Raw genomic sequence first — 18,580 nt, 5'->3', positions numbered from 1 at the left:
CTTTACACTGAGAGATTTAAAAGAGATGTAGATCACTAGTGTAAATGAATGTAAGTTTTGTTTATGCTCATGTTTCTGTATTGACAATGACATCCCAATATTTTAAAATTAATAAAATACATTTCTTCGGAAATGCTTTGATAACGTATTTATCATGTTTTTCTGGGAACAAATTCCGCAACATTTTTATTAAAAAGGTACTCTGATTTTTATAAAGCATGAACAAAATCGGTCTTTTCTGGTCGTGAAAATGGGGATGTCACACACAGATATCAGAAACTCAAATAATAACCACATAAAGCATTTAGGCAAATTAAATACTTAATATCTATGTGTAAGTTGAAGGTAACTATGCACTCGCTTGTTAAAGTGGATGACTGAAAAGTTGGACAGAGCTTCACTTTAGCACGGACTCGGGAACTTCCATTCGAAGGTTACAACTAGCTAAGGACTCAAGGGTGTCGCATGGCTTTGCCGCAGGTCTAAAACTAAGAGAAAACAAGGCTAAATTTGAGAGGGACTCGAAAAGTTGATCCGAGGAAGTGAGGAATGCAAATAAGGATTGCAGTCGATTTATAGCCCGAAAACATCGATGCATGCTATGCGCTACGGTGGCATGGCTCCATGGGGATTCTAACACGTGTCACTCGACGGTTGGGACTACGTGGCGGCTTCTAGTAGGTGGCACGCATCGTGCCCTTTACGCGCACAAAATCCGCTTTCTAAAAATTGTGTATCTCCTTCAGACGAGCTCCGTTTTTTAAGTATTTTATATCCATACATAGCCATCGACGAGATCTACAACTTTCAATTGGACTCCGTCGGCTAATTTTGATTTTATTTTTAAAATTATACTTTTAACGGGCTTAGACTGTTAAAGTACGTTAAAATTTTATAACTTTATCATATGATATGTGACATCCCCAATTTCACGGTCATTTTAAAAATTGTATTTATGTTTATTTAAAATTCAGAGTATCCATTTTAAAGAAATATGTTGCAGAATTTGTTCCTAGAAAACATGATAAATATATTATCAAAGCATTACTTAATAAATGTATTTTGTTTATATTAAAATTATGGGATGTCATTGTAAATACATAAACATAAGCATAAACAGACCTTACATTCATTTACATTGATGATTTACATATCCTTTAATCTCTCAGTGTAACGTGTCTTCGTATCGATACCTGTGATACAAATAAACTGAGTGGGTCAAGTTGGGAAACCTAGTGAGTACATAGAGATTTCAATCCCACAATGTTATATATATATATATATATATATATATATATATATATATATATATGTGTGTGTGTGTGTGTGTATGTGTATGTGTGTTTAAAAACTCACAATATATACAATTTCACATCATATAAGCAATTTTACCTCACCCCGTCGATCCTCACAACGACATGATCTATACTCTCGGATCTAAAATTGACATCTTTACCTAATCCATACTCCCGGATCAGGTATGTATAATCCATGCTCTCAGATCAATAACTATGTCCATTCCATACTCTCCGACTAGGGAGAATTGACTATGTCTAATCCATGCTCCCGGATTAATGACAAATAACTATGTCATCTCCATACTCTCGGACTAAGGATAAATGACTATGTCTAATCCATGCTCTTAGATCAATGACAAATCTTAAAGTTCGACCCTTCGTGTATACATCACACACGCTCATAAGTAGATACTACCCGATATCCATCTCAATTATTTTAGTTTTGTTATGTATCCTAAATCGTCATATATTATCATATATGCTTTTAACACGTATTTCAGGCAATAAAAAACATTTCACACACAAACATATATTTAATACTTTAATCAATACTTGTATTAAAATAATGTTCATGGAAGGGATTATGCACTCACTTGTTAAAGTGACGATTCACAATTCGGGCAACCCTTCGACGAAACCTAGTATCATTATTACTAGATTTTAGTCTAATATTTATTGCGACTAATTAACTCAATGTTTACGAGCGATAATGTATTATAAGTTTCATACAGTACTTTTCAACTACTATGTACAGACATGGGTCAGACATGAAGTACCGGAGGACAGGACCATTTTGACATTTAAGTTGTTCTGAAATCCAACAACCCTATGCGGCCCTTCAAACCAGATTACTCGTACCGTCAGTAGTTAAAAGGTATTATAATAACATTTAGTATAATTTATAATACTTACCACATGTAATGTTTATAGGTTCATAAAAACGATCATGAACTTAAACATGTGTTATACTTAAAGTAGGGTAAACATAACTTACTTACAATGGAGTTTTAGCTAGGAGTCAGGCTCTATGGGGCAAAACTTCGTCGTTTAATCTTTCTAAAAAGATTATTGTAGCGCTTCAGCACTCACCTTACTATACTAAAACTATAGAAAGAGAAGTCGAATCACGAGGGACCGAAATGCTCGGGGGATAATAAAATAAATACTTTTAAATCAAGAGAATGGTGCAAGAAATATGAGAGCCTAGAGCCTCTTATTTATAGTAATTGAATTTTCAAAAATCACCCTCTATAGTTACTTAAATTACCTTATAGTTATTTAAACGACTAAACACTCATTTATAATACTATATTAAATATATTTAATGATATTTGTACTAAAATAATATCGAAAGTACTCAACACTAGTCTTATAACGACTGCATCGTCGATACCTTTCTAATGATATATACATATGTATATATATGTATATGTATGTATGATTTATACTTTATTTTAATACGTAAATATGTTATTATAAATTATAACTCGTTCATATGAACTCCGTTTTTTACGTTCTTTATATCCACATGTAGCTATCAACGAGATCTACAACTTTCGTTTAGACTCCCTCGGCTAATTTTGACTTTATTTTCCGTCGATGTTTTTATAAAATTAAATGATTTTGCTAAAAGCATAACTCTTTCGTACAGACTCCGTTTTGGGCATTTTTTTTATCAAAATCCTTATTTTAAAGAGTACTACGATTTTCTTTTTGGTCGCTTTAGCTAAAAGTCAACCATTCTTTTCGTAGCTTTTTACGTCATATGTTCATTGTGCGCAACTGGCTTTTATATCTTATAAAAATCATATCTAATTCATACGGAGGCGGATTTCTACGAAATTTATATTTTCAGGATCAGGAATATGTGTACTTTCTACATATTATATATATATATATATATATATATATATATATATATATATGTGTGTGTGTGTGTGTGTGTTTTGGGGCACTTATTTTAACGATTTACGGAGCCGTAGTACTCACTAGTCAGCGAGGGGGTGTTGTGATACTGCGGGGATCCGTAGTACTCACTAGTCAGCGAGAGGGTGTTGTGATACTGCGGGGAGCCGTAGTACTCACTAGCCAGTGAGAGAGTGTCGTGGTGCTGCGGGGAGCTGTGTTATTCGTTAGTCGGAGCATGACGCATGAGAGTTCTTAGGCTTGAATAGCCTTATTGGATTGAGTATTCGGGAACCCGGTGGCCAGACCGGGAAAGAGACGGAGGTCTCCATAATGGTCGGGAATCATTATATTGTGAGTTAGGCTGTGTAGACCGCAACCGGAAGGAATCGAAGAAGTGATGTACGCGTGGGTTGCGGGTCATGGGTCGCGAGTTGAGTGTTTCGTTGGGACGAGTGTTTCCAATTCTGTGCCAGACCAGACTCTCGAGTTGAGTTTGATTCTAGTGGTGTATTGAGTAGGCAGAATGGGATTTCAGATTTAGAGATGGATTTCATTTTGGAGGGGGTATTGTTTCTCATCTGGTGTTTTAGACCTGAGTGGGTCAGTTCGTTGGTATGGGAAAACCGCGAGACGCATGGGACTAACGGGTAGTTGACGACAGAGGTCGAGGTGAGACGATTTCAGTTGGGATTATAGTAATCGCTTGGGGTAAAGCGAGCTTCGTGACTTGTGTGTCATAGTGGGCCGAGATAGTTATTGTGAGAAGGAAGTCAGTGAGATGTTTTGGAGCATGTCGAGTAACCTTTGGAGGTTCAATTGCTGGGTCGGGAGATGACCTAGTGCTCAGTGTTAAAAGGGGGTATCCGAGGAGGGAGTTGGGGTTTATGTTTGTTAGATGTCGGAGGATACTACTGAGCAAGCATGATCTTTTCCTGTGTCTGACGTCAGGGTGTTGAGAGTTCATCGTTAAGATGGGTTTTGTTTACAGTTCAGTGGACGGGTTCCTGGTGTGAGGTGATCCGTTCATTTCTTTGAATAAGATTTGGATTGTTTAATATGTCTGGTTTAAGTGACCGGCAGCTGATTTTTGGGGGTGGTCTTGGTTTATCTGTCACAACGAGAGAATCGGAGGGGCAATGAGTTATCGGGGTCTGTTATTCAAGGAGCAATTATCATGGTGATATCTTGAAAGGACGATCTGGCAGTGAGATAGGCCACTAGAGTTTCCAGAGTCTAGAGAGTCAGAATGGGGCGTCGTAGCAGTAGAAAGGTCCGTCTTATTTTGGGTTTGGAAGTTCTTGTTTGGATTCAAGTGTCCATGAGGAAAGATATCTGAGTGGTATGAGATCCTTTCAGTGGTGCTGTTCGGGTTATTGGGTTCGATCTATGTGTTGTTGAGGGGGGATTTCGAGGGCGAAATCAAATTCAAGTGGGAGAGAATTGTAACACCCGGATTTTCAGGTACATTATTTTGTATTTTAATCTTGAGATTTATGGAGAGACTCGACGAGTTGAGGGTCCAACTCGCCGAGTTGAGTCGAGTTGCTCGCATGGAACTAATGAGTGGACTCGACGAGTCAGAGAACCGACTCGCCGAGTAGGTTCTGGGCAGAGAAACCCTAATTTCCTGGGGTTGGGGTCTATATAAGGGAACTTATGCCCCCATTTACGCCTCACCAGTTACCTTACACCCCTGAGAGCAAACCCTAATCGCCAATAAAGCTAGAGAGTGAGTGAGGAGCTAATTTGAGTGGTTTTGTGCATCCTTTGAAGGAGATTTGGAGAGCTTGGTGTGTTTGATCAAGGAGGGGCTGTAGATCCAGAGTTCTCCAGTGGTTAGCTTCATTGCAAAGGTAAAAAGCTCCTATCTTGACCTTTCCTATGTGAGATCTTAGTTTAGGGAGATTTTAAGGGTTTTCTCGCATCCATTCTTGGAAATGAGTTATTTGAGTTGTCATGAGGTTGAAACCTCAGATCTGGACTGTAGAAGGACTTGAGAGACCAAAGATCCAAGCTTTATTAAGCTAGAGTCTAGCTTTTGTCCATCTAGCCCTTGTGGGAGCTTGTTTTGGCATTATGAGTCTTATATGCCATGTTTAAACGTAAAGCTTGCAGCTTTACGTGACAATCAAATCTTAGGATGGTAGATCTGGTGTTTGGAGTGATGGATCCGCCTTAAATCGTCTGAATGAGGAATCTGATTGAAGGGACTCGACGAGTCCATGGCTTGACTTGACGAGTCGGTGAGGGTTTGTCCCGATGGGTTGATTGTGCGATAACTTGGTGAATTGGGGGTCAACTCGACGAGTTGAGCTGGACTCTTTGAGACTTCTGAGGATAGGAGGGGACTCGACGAGTCTCAAGAGTGCACTCGACGAATCGGGTCAAACATGGACTGTTGACTCGAGCTTGACTTCTGTTAACTTTGGGGTTTTGGTCAACATGAGTAATAGAGACCATGGAGGGGTAAAATGGTATTTTATCCACTTCAAAATTTTGTGATGCCTTAGCCTAGGAGTTGCTGCTATCTGTGATATGCTTTTGCGTATGTGCTGAGTAGAGTAGTTAGATACCTCGAGAGGTAGGATTGCCTGAGTCGGCAATGTCTTTTGAGTTGGGAATAGAGCAAGAGGAAGTATATACCAGAGTGGCTTTATGTGTTAGTGGGGGTTATTCGATGCCCGAATGTTGCTTGCTTCATGCTTTGTGGAACTCTTGATGATGGGAGACAGCTACTAAGTGAATATGGCGATATTCAGGAGGTATATGGCTGTCATCATGTGGAGTTCTTCAGCAGCTGATGGCAGAGAAGTGTAAGAACCTAGGAAGAGCCTAGGGAGTGAATTTAGTCAGATGAGTACGCTGACTGAAACATACACGTTTTGAAATCGTGTTTTAAGTAAATAATATTATGAAATATTATGTGATATTGAGTATTGAGTTCTAACAGATAGTTTTTACTAGAAATAAGGTAAAACTATATTTAGAAGCACTCATAAATTATTGGAAGTCTTATTAGATTCCAATTAAAAGCTAAATAGTGAAATTTAGCGAAAATATAAAATTTGAAATAAGTAAAATTTTATTATTGAAAGTTGTAGATACTCTCGTTAGAAACATATAGGCGAAAACCTCGTCGAAATCCGAATTATAACGAAGAAGTTATGACCAATCGAAGATCCGCGATAAAACCGGCACGGTGTTGAATGACGTAAAAAGTGAGTTTTTTTATAAACTACTTTTTAGCCTTAGTGATCTAAATGAAAGTCGTAGTATTCGTTAAACCAAGAATTTTGATAAAAAGAACGCCAAAATCTGACTTCGTATGAGGAAGTTATGATTTTTCTAAGTTTCAGCTTAGCAGTAGACAGCTAAAAACTCGAATTTTAGATCGAGTGATTTTTAGCCGACACAACCTAAACGAGAATCGAAGGTCTCGTCATTAGCAGTACAACGGTAAAAAGTCTGACGAAAACGGACGTCGGATGAAGAAGTTATGAATTTTTAACGGATTTCCTATCCCGGTCTGTTAAAAATAATAATATTAAAATTAAATTCAAAATTAGCCGAGGAAGTCTAAACGAAAGTCGTAGAGTATGATTTTACCTACGCGTGCATATAAAGAACGTCAAAAACGGAGCTCGTATGCGAAAGTTATGATTTTCGCAAGTTTTTGGCACAAAAATCAAGAAAATGTGGAAAACCGGGAAATTTCGCTGAGTCACCTCGGACACGTCATCCCTCGCATGCGAGGCCTCCACGTGGCACCTCCAGAAGTTCTAAGTAGCGGATTGAGAAGAGAGAACATGATCGGGTACCATGATTCGTAGCGGATTGAGAAGAGAGAACATGGTTCGCATACCATGATTCGTAGCGGATTGAGAAGAGAGAACATGGTTCGAGTACCATGATTCGTAGCGGGTTGAGAAGAGAGAACATGGTTCGGGTACCATGATTCATAGCAGATCGAGAGGTGGCCACAAGGCTCGAGTACCATGACTCATGGCGGTTAGTGCTTCTGGTTTTACCAGTTATTCTGTTGTGATTGGTTAGACTAAGATCAAATGTGAAAGAGTATGGGGCCAGAGGGCCATGTTGAACGATTTTCAATGGAGCATACCTTGTGAGGGAAATCGAGTTAGTTTCCGATGGATTTTTGGTGATATGTCTGTTGGAGTCGCAAGACTTAGGGATGAGTAGAAGATGGTGATTTATAGAGGATTACGGTCTGAATTGAGCAATCGGCCGATAGAGGAGATGTCACTTTCTGTGACCAGAGTTGTGTTATTTCCATTTCCCGTAAGAAGCAGATGAGATATCGAGACTTTCGGTTTCTGAGCTTGGGGTTAAACCCTGTGGGGTAGCATTGGTTGCGATCTTTCACCAGAGTATCCGGGCAGTATGTCTACCGCAAGGTAGTATTATAGTAAGAGAGGATCATCAGTGGTGACTGAGATGATCAAGGACAAGGATATACCCTATTTGATTATAGTAGGGCATGTGTTAGCAACGGTGTCAGGTAATCAAGGGGAGCATTTTTGGGGCGGTGGTTTTCGTTGTCTAAGTTGTGTATCGGCTATGAGAGTGAGGTCTCTTGCTTTTATGATTATTCCCACGTTAGGAGGATTTCAAGATTTTTCGTCAGAGACAGGATATTTGGAGATTGCTTGGTTCCATTGGGAAGGTCCTTGAGTGTTTGTGTAGTACGTTTCAAGAGTCAAGTGTGACATACCTGGTGAAACAGTCTATGGAATATATTGTTGGCATGCCAATCGGTGATGGTTCGAACCCTGAGTGGGGGAGAATTGGGTATTCTATTTAGGGGATCAGCGATCCGTTCAAGTGCGATTAGAGAAATGGTTATGGAGATCTACGATACGGACACATGAGGCCAGGGTTATTGGTGGTCGAGGCGAGGGCAGAGCAAGATAATGCATGTTGTATGTGTTAAGGAAATGATGAGTGTCCGGTGTCCCCACGGCAGGTGGCCGTCGGTCGAAGACCGTGTGGTGGCTCGTAAGGATACTTTCAACGGTTGAGAATTTTTGGTTCAATGTATGGGTTGTTGTATGCACTTTGGGAAGGGTAGAAGTTGTTTGGGGAACCAGTTTCCAGTTCAGTATGGGTATTATTGCATGGGATTTTGAGCAATAGAGGATGGAGTTGCGGATGTTCGTCAACGTATTCTGAGTCGTTGACGATTCTTCCGTGTTTCAGTTGAGAGTTGGAATATTTCGAAGTTACGTGTTGTGTGAAATGAAGATTAGTTATGAGGTTATGAAGGAATGCATTGACGTATCTGTGTATGATGTCGTAAGTAGGAGATCAGTGGTTGAGGCAGGACATCGTGAGGTTCTGTGACGGTGTACCGAGGTATCCGAGTATGATGTTCTAAATTTCGGATTATTTTGAGACTTGGGTTATGAGATGGAGAGTGACGTATCAGGTGTCTACGGTTCCAGTGGGAGCCCTTTCAACTAATTGACATCAAGCGGGATTATCTGAGAATGTGAATTACAGCGAGAAAAAGTGTTTTGTCCCGACGGTGGTCATCAGGAGTAGTGATGCTTAGCCTGGGTAGGTGTGTGTACCTATCTATGTTGGGCCGCGAAGCGTGAGTTAGTGAACGCAGTGAAGTAATGACCTGAGGATGAGATTGTGGGGTGATAAGTGAGAGGGTGTTATGATACTGCGGGACTCACTAGTCAGCGAGAGGGTGTTGTGATATTGCGGGGAGCCGTAGTACTCACTAGTCAGCGAGGGGGTGTTGTGATACTGCGGGGAGCCGTACTACTCACTAGTCAGCGAGAGGGTGTTGTCATACTGTGGGGAGTCGTAGTACTCACTAGTCAGCGAGGGGGTGTTGTGATACTGCGGGGAGCCGTAGTACTCATTAGTCAGCGAGAGGGTGTTGTGATATTGCGGGAAGCCGTAGTACTCACTAGCAAGTGAAAGAGTGTCGTGGTGCTGCGGGGAGCCGTGTTATTCGTTAGTCGGAGCATGATGCAGGAGAGTTCTTAGGCTTGAGTAGCCTTATTGGATTGAGTCTGCGGGAACCTGGTGGCTAGACCGGGAAAGAGACGGAGGTCTTCATAATGGTCGGGAATCATTATATTTTGAGTTAGGCTGTGGAGACCGCAACCGGAAGGAATCGGAGAAGTGATGTACGCGTGGGTTGCGGGTCATGGGTCGCGAGTTGAGTGTTTCGTTGGGACGAGTGGTTCCAATTCTGTGTCGGACCAGACTCTCAAGTTGAGTTTGATTCTAGTGGTGTATTGAGTAGGCGGAATGAGATTTTGGATTTAGAGATGGATTTCATTTTGGAGGGGGTATTGTTTCTCATCTGGTGTCTTAGACCTGAGTGGGTCAGTTTGTTGGTATGGGAAACCGCAAGACGCATGGGACTAATGGGTAGTTGACGACAGAGGTCGAGGTGAGACGATTTCAGTTGGGATTATAGTAATCGCTTGGGGAAAAGCGAGCTTGGTGACTTGTGTGTCACAATGGGCCGAGATAGTTATTGTGAGAAGGAAGTCAGTGAGACGTTTTGGAGCATGTCGGATAACCTTTGGACGTTCAATTGTTGGGTCAGGAGATGATCTAGTTCTCAGTGTTAAAAGGGGATATCCGAGGAGGGAGCTGGGGTTTATGTTTGTTAGATGTCGGAGGATACTGCTGAGCAAGCATGATATTTTCCTATGTCTGAGGGCAGGGTGTTGAGAGTTCATCGTTAAGATGGGTTTTGTTTACAGTTCAGTGGACGGGTTCCTGGTGTGAGGTGATCCGTTCATTTCTTTGAGTATGATTTCGATTGTTTAATATGGCTGGTTTAAGTGACCGACAGCCGGTTTTTGGGCATGGTCTTGGTTTATCTGTCACAACGAGAGAATCGGAGGGGCAATGAGTTATCGGGGTCTGTTATTCAAGGAGCAATTATCATGGTGATATCTTGAGGGGACGGTCTGGCAGTGAGATAGGCCACTAGAGTTTCCAGAGTTTGGAGAGTCAGAAGGGGGCGTCGTAGCAGTAGAAAGGTCCGTCTTATTATGGGTTTGGAAGTTCCTGTTTGGATTCAGGTGTCCATGGGGAAAGATATTTGAGTGGTATGAGATCCTTTCAGTGGTGATGTTCGGGTTATTGGGTTCGATCTATGTGTTGTTGAGGGGCGATTTCGAGGGCGAAATCAAATTCAAGTGGGGGAGAATTGTAACACCCGAATTTTCAGGTACATTATTTTGTATTTTAATCTTAAGATTTATGGAGAGACTCGACAAGTTGAGGGTCCAACTCGCCGAGTCAAGTCGAGTTGCTCGCATGGAATTAATGAGTGGACTCGACGAGTCAGAGAATCGACTCGTCGAGTAGGTTCTGGGCAGAGAAACCCTAATTTCCCGGGTTTGGGGCCTATATAAGGGAACTTATGCCCCCATTTACGCCTCACCAGTTACCCTACATCCATGAGAGCAAACCCTAATCGCCGATAGAGTTAGAGAGTGAGAGAGGATCTAATTTGAGTGGTTTTGTGCATCCTTTAAAGGAGATTTGGAGAGCTTGGTGTGTTTGATCAAGGAGGGGCTGTAGATCCAGAGTTCTCCAGTGGTTAGCTTCATTGCAAAGGTAAAAAGCTCCTATCTTGACCTTTCCTTTGTGAGATATTAGTTTAGGGAGATTTTGAAGGTTTTCTCCCATCCATTCTTGGCAATGAGTTATTTGAGCATATCATGAGGTTGAAACCTCAGATCTGGACTGTAGAAGGACTTGAGAGACCAAAGATCCAATCTTTATTGAGCTAGAGTCTAGCTTTTGTGCATCTAGCCCTTGTGGGAGCATGTTTTGGCATTATGAGTCTTATATGCCATGTTTAAACGTAAAGCATGAAGCTTTACGTGACAATCGACCCTTAGGATGGTAGATCTGGTGTTTGGAGTGATGGATCTGTTGGATAAGGTGTCTAAGTCCATAACTTATTTGGTATATACTTGACCCGACCCGGCATGGTCCATTTGGGTTGCACTTCACCCGAACTATTTATTTGGATAATATTATGAGAAGAGAATATTTGTGACTTATTAATATATTATAAGTTATAATATATTAATATGAAATCGTATTATTTATTTAGTATTGATCTTAAATTAATTATGAATTAATTTAGTGATCAAAAGGTGGTTAATTAAATAATGGGCTATTATATTTATATGGTGTGGGCTAACACTCGTTAGGAAATGGGCTAAGGTTAACTGGGAGTCCATGGATGATCCATGGAGCTTTTAACCCATGGATCCTTGGAAAAAGGAAAAGACATGGGTTATTAGGGTTTGCATGGTTCATAACCCTAATCATCTACACTATATAAAGAGGCTTGTGGTGCTTGAGATGGCACTATGTGTGTGTGCATAAGAGTGGCCGATTTCTAGAGTGTTTGTGTACTCTCTCATAAGTTTTCCAAGTTTGTGGTGATTTGTGATTTCCATTTGAGGCATTCACATTATTGGTGCTAGGCTCTCAAACTCCTAAGGAATCAACTCACTACTAAAGGTATGCAATTCTACTAGTATTTTTTATGTTTAAAAAGTACCCCATGCATGCTAGATAGGTTATGGACCTTGGAAAATTATTTTGCATGTATTTTAGACAAACATAGATCCAAGGTTTCTAGGGTTGCATGAACACCTTAGGAGTGTTAGTTTGCTCAAAACCCAACAGTGGTATCAGAGTCTAGGCTTGTTTGTTTGATAGTTGATGCAAAATAGCTGAAAAAGTCAAAATATTTGTTGTCTGCACAGGGGACTCGCCGAGTCCATGGGGGGACTCGACGAGTCCAAGCGAATGTTCAACCAACTCGGCGAGTCAGTTAATGCACTCGACGAGTTGGCTATGCAGAGTGCAAATTTTTGACTTTTGCTGCTGCAAATGGACTAGAAACATTACCCTAAACTGTTTTGATGTTTTGAAACCTGTTTTAGATGGTGTAATGTTTATGCTAATCCATTTACAATGGCTAATATCAAAATTACATGTTTATATGTGTTCATATGTTCTTGAAATTTTGATATGATGTTCATGTTCTTATGAATTATTGTTAGATCATAGGAATTATTTGCTAAATTGTTTATTGATAATTCTTGATCATTTATGTGTTTTAATGGAGTCCATAATTTGTCCTCAAGTTATGGATTTCCATATGTCACTTTCTTTTATGCACATTTAAAACACATAAGTTACATGAAAATGAAGAGTCTTCATTTTTATGAACCTTTAATTCATAAGTTATGAAATGAAAAGTTTTGAATAGTTTCAAAACTTGTCCTCAAGTTTTGGAATTTGTAAAGTTTCACACACTTTAATATACTTTAATTCCAACCCTTAGAGTTTTAAAAGTTAAAATTCAACCCTTATACTATTTATAACATTAATGGTTAGTTATTATATATATATGTATAAGATCAAGTCGTTTTACCGTTAGTAGGCCTCATTCACGAAGCCGGTCTATAAGGGGGTATAAGGTTGTTGCCTATAAAATGGCAGCTTAATGGGTGTCCATTCTCACCCACCGCTTCCTTGATCGGTGGAGGGTCGTTAGCCGAACGGGTAGGACCATGACTTTAATTCTCATTAAAAGTATAATGAATATTATAAAGTAACTAAAGGTTTTTATGAATTCCCAATCTTAGTTACTTTAGGAAAATGTGAATATGGTGCTAACCCATGAAATTCACACTTTGTACCTTACCAAGTCGTTGTTGGAGCGTGTGTGGTTAACCGACACACTAACTTGGAATAGTAAGGATCATGAAGGGTGACTTAATGTTTATCATAGATCGGTGGAGCGCGTGTGGTTAACCGACACATTGATTAGGTGATAGTATTAAGGGTACCAAGTGAATTTGCATGGTTATCCACACATTGTTTTGTGATCCTCGGCATCCCAGTCACAAAACTTGAAGGGCACAATCGAGATTGAAACATGCCATTGAAAAATTCAATGAATCTCAAAAGAATCTAGGAATTTCAAAACCAATTAAACCTAATAATTCATTTCATTTTTTCATGGTGGAAATTGGTGAATCGTCATTCACCTACCTTCAAATATGTTATAGCTTAGATTACGACACCCCTCTTCTAAGTTATAATATATTGTGTTGGATCCTAGCCTTAATATTACATTTGGGTGTTTTATTAAGGATTTAATATATCTAATCTAAACTTGTTTTCTTATTTTCAGATGTCTTCCAACAACAATGCTTCGGGCTCTAACCCTACTGGCTCCTTCTCTCTCATGAACCTTTGTGGGAGAGTCATCTTCGATGGTTCCAACTTCATGGATTGGATCCGGAACATCAGGATGGTTACTCGTTACGAGGACAAGGAATATGTCCTCGACAAGGAGTTAAAGTAGCTTGATGAGTCCACTGCTACTCCTGAGGAGGTCGCTGAGTATCAGGCCCATGAGAGAGATGCCACCAAAGTGGCATGCATCATGATGGCCACGATGACAGCTGAACTCCAAAAGTCCTATGAGGACCATTACCCTTTTGAGATACATCAGGATCTGATGGAAAGGTACCATCAGAGCGCTCGTCAAGAGCAGTATGAAATAATCTCCTCCATGATAACAACCCGTATGAAGGATAGTGAACCAATCACGGGCCACATGCAGAAAATGCAAAGGTATGTGGACCGTTTACTGAAACTAAATGTGAACTTCCCATAGGAGTTGGCAATTGATATCATTTTGCACTCCTTACCCTCGTGTTATGATCAATTTCGCATTACATACCACATGAACAAGGAGGAAGTTACACTCAGTAAGCTTCAAGGACTTCTGAAGACCACCGAAAGTAGTCTTAAAAGTAAGTCGGTTGTTACTCCTACTCCTACAACTACCCCTGTTATGGCTATCGGGCAAGGCAAAGGGAAGAAGAGGAAGCACCCTTCAAAGGGTACCAAGGGAAAGTCTCTTGAAGGCTCCTCATCTGGAACCAAAGGTGGTTCTATCACTCCTTCTGCCATCCCTAAGGATGCTGATTGCTTCTACTGTCAGAATAAGGGGCACTGGAATCGAAACTGCCCAAAGTATTTGCAGGATGTTAAGGATGGGAAAGTGAAACCATCCCATGCAGGTATTTACACTATATTGTCTAATAACTCACCATATTCTAACTATTGGGTGCTTGATAAAGGATGTGGTATTCACATATGTTCTTATTTGCAGGGCCTAAGAAGAAGTGAGGATGTGGAGCACGGAGAGATAAACCTGATCATGGGGAATAGGAAGACTTCACATGTTTCCAAGATTGGAGTTTATACTTTGTTGCTAGATAGTGGGTTAAAGTTAGATTTGAATAAATGTGTTTACTCGTCAGAAATGGCGAGGAATATTATTTCTTTTCATGCTTTGTATAAACAAGGTTTTACCTTTTCTTTTGATAATGAAGTTGGTAGTATTAATGCTTTCTTTAATAATGTTCTTTATTTTAAAGCATTACCTTGTGATGGTGTGTATGAAGTTGTATCCATTGTAGATAATTTAGGAAATAATGTATTGTGTATTGATTCTTCTACTAGGTTGGATAAAGCATCTTTGTGGCATTGTCGTCGTGGACATGTAAGCAAGAAACGCATAGGCCATCTCCAAAAGGATGGAGTCTTGGAGTCGTTCGACCTTAAGTCGGATGATAGTTGTGAATCTTGTCTACTTGGAAAAATAACAAAATCACCCTTCACTGGTACTTGTGCAAGGGGTGAGGGTTTGTTGGACCTTATACATACTGATGTATGTGGACCATTCAAAACTGCCACAAGGGATGCTAATCGCTATTATGTGACTTTTATTGATGATTTTAGTAGATATGGTTATGTCTACTTAATCAAACATAAGTCAGAAACTTTTGAAAGGTTTAAAGAGCTTAAATAGGAAGTAGAAAATCAATTGGGCATGAACATTAAGATACTTCGATCCGATCGAGGCGGTGAGTATCTTAGCACTGAGTTCCTCGACTATCTTAAGGAGTGTGGGATTGTCTCACAATTGACACCTGCCAGGACACCACAACTGAATGGTGTGGCTGAGAGGCGTAATCGAACTTTGTTGGACATGGTTCGCTCTATGATGAGTCGAGCTTCGCTACCAATATCTTTTTGGGGGTATGACTTAGAGACTGTCGCCCACATCCTTAATCTAGTCCCTACAAAGAAGGTTTCCAAAACACCTCATGAGATGTGGACTGGGAAAGTTCCCAATTTGGACCACATCAAGATTTGGGGCTGCGAGGCTTTCGTGAGGCGCGAGACTCATGATAAGCTCGAACCTCGAAGTGAAAGGTGTATTTTCATCAACTATCCACAAAAATCCTTTGGTTACCTCTTTTATAGACCTAGTGAGAATGTGGTCTTTGTGGCAAGGAGAGGGGTCTTTCGAGAGAGAGAATTTATAAGCCAAGGAGACAGTAGGAGGCAAATTGATCTTGAAGAAATTCAAGAGTCAATTGGTGAAGGAACCTCAGACACTAGCAATCAACCTGAGGAGGAAACTCCTGTTGATCCGACTGAAGAGTCTGTACCTCCGAGGCGTTCCACAAGGGTTAGGAACACACCTGAGTTTTATTATGGATTTCATATTACTACGGAAGGTGATACATTTATCAGTGATAATACACTGGTAAATCTGGATGAACCTAACAATGTTAAGGAAGCCATGGCAGGCCCGAAGTCTGCTAAATGGAAGGAGGCTATGGACAGCGAGATACAGTCCATGTATGACAATCAAGTTTGGAACTTGGTTGACAATGCACCAGGCCGTAAGACAGTCGGGTGCAAATGGATCTTCAAGAAGAAGACCGACATGGATGGGAAGGTGCACACTTATAAAGCGTGACTGGTTGCGAAGGGTTTTACTCAGACTCAGGGTATTGATTATGATGAAACCTTTTCACCAGTGGCGAAGATTAAGTCTATTAGGGTTATGCTAGCCATTGCTGCATTTCATGATTATGAAATATGGCAGATGGATGTCAAAACCGCTTTCCTTAACGGAAAGTTGGCTGAGGATGTTTATATGAATCATCCAGAGGGTTTTGTCAGTGCAGAGTACCCTAATAGAGTGTGCAAGCTTGAGAAATCCATTTATGGATTGAAACAAGCATCTCGAAGCTGGAATCTTTGTTTCGATGAGAAGGTTAAAGAATTTGGTTTCTCAAGAAGTGAAGATGAGTCTTGCGTGTATGTCAGAGCTAGTGGGAGTATAGTTAGCTTTTTGGTACTGTATGTAGATGACATACTACTCATAGGAAATGACATCCCAACCTTGCAGGAGGTTAAGTCCTGGCTTGGGAAGTGCTTTTCTATGAAGGACCTTGGAGAAGCTGCCTATATCCTAGGGATAAGGATATTAAGAGAAAGGAGTAAAAGACTTATTGGACTTAGTCAGAGTACCTACTTGGATAAGGTGTTGAAAAGGTTCAACATGCAGAATTCCAAGAAAGGAGAATTACCGATCCAAAGCAATGCCAAACTGAGCAAGGCTCAAAGCCCGAGTACAGAGGCTGAGATAGCTGAGATGATTCCATTACCTTATGCTTCCGCTGTTGGCTCGATCATGTATGCCATGACTTGCACCCGTCCTGATGTGGCCTTCGCTTTGAGCATGGTCAACAGATATCAGGGGAACCCTGGCAAGGCTCATTGGACTGCGGTAAAGAATATTCTCAAGTACATGCGGAGGACTAAGGATTGGATCCTCACCCTTGGCGGGAGTGATGACTTGAGAGTAGTAGGGTATAATGATGCTAGTTTTCAAACTGATAGGGATAACTTCCGCTCTCAGTCGGGCTGGGTCTTTACCCTAAATGGAGGGGTAATCACTTGGAAGAGTTCCAAGCAGGAGACGGTAGCTGATTCGACTTGTGAATCAGAGTACATAGCAGCGAGTGAAGCGGAAAAGGAGGCGATATGGCTGAAGAACTTCATCGGAGACCTTGGAGTTGTACCAGCTATTAAGGAGCCTATGGAGTTTTTCTGTGACGGCAATAGTGCGGTTGCCTTAGCCAAGGAACCAAGAGATCATGGCAGATCTCGACACATTGACAGAAAATATCACTTCAAAAGACACAAGATAGAAGAAGAACTCCTCATGGCAAAGAGGGTATCGTCGGATGAGAACCCTGCAGACCCCCTTACGAAGGGACTGACGAGGGTTAGGCATTTGCAGCATGCGAGGCGCATCGGGCTGAGGGACGATATTAGTTTTACAGATTAGATAGTTATTACTGAAACTTGTAAAATGTAATCGACGTTTGATGATGAATAAAAGTTGTGATTTATTCATGAGTAAGGTGTTGCTATCATTGTCAATTGTTTACTATTGTTTCAGCTTTGCATGTTTTGACTTCCAGAATAATAAATTTATTCAAATTCTCCACAGTCGGTCATATGTTGGAAGTAGGTATGAATCAAGATTGTCATGAATTGGGCTTGTAGATGACTAAAGGCGTTTAGCCATAGCAATGGTTGCTACAACCTTCATGAGTGCTCATAAGTTATGAGTATTGGAATAAACCCACGCTCACTTGTATCACTTGATGGAATTTATCTCGAGTGATCGTGAGATGGTAATATCATATAAGTCTTCAAACCTAGAGATATACGTTGTTGCCTATGAGTTGGTTGTGCATTGATTGCACGAAAACGCATCAGTAACTTGATGTTATAAAACGTGCCTTTGTGTACAATTCAACAAGTAGTAGAACAAGCATATGAGTCGAAGTTTATCTATTCCTTCTTGGATTAGAAGCGATATCTGTGCCCCTCGATGATTTTGTTTTTGACCTATGTATCGGGCCCGGTCATAACTAAATTGATGTGTTTGATTAAGTTCTTTGTCAAACAAATCAGAAATCGGGAAACAAACTGCTGGACAATAAGTAAGACATTGTTCCATGTATTTGTCTGGCTGATATCGTGAGAGCAGAGGATTATATGATCACTTATCTAAAATGGCGTTTCATAGTTCAACAGAGTTTTCAAGAGCTACGATTGCCGGTTGTTTCCTCAAGCTATATAGGCAAATACAGTTATCAGACTTATCCAAGTGGGAGACTGTTGGATAAGGTGTCTAAGTCCATAACTTATTTGGTATATACTTGACCCGACCCGGCATGGTCAATTTGGGTTGCACTTCACCCGAACTATTTATTTGGATAATATTATGAGAAGAGAATATTTGTGACTTATTAATATATTATAAGTTATAATATATTAATATGAAATCGTATTATTTATTTAGTATTGATCTTAAATTAATTATGAATTAATTTAGTGATCAAAAGGTGGCTAATTAAATAATGGGCTATTATATTTATATGGTGTGGACTAAC

The sequence above is a fragment of the Lactuca virosa genome, chromosome 5 (assembly GCF_052849685.1).
Source record: "Lactuca virosa cultivar CGN04683 chromosome 5, Lactuca_virosa_CGN04683_v6, whole genome shotgun sequence".
In the NCBI taxonomy this organism is placed as follows: Eukaryota; Viridiplantae; Streptophyta; class Magnoliopsida; order Asterales; family Asteraceae; genus Lactuca; species Lactuca virosa.
Note: the sequence above shows the minus strand (reverse complement) of the source record.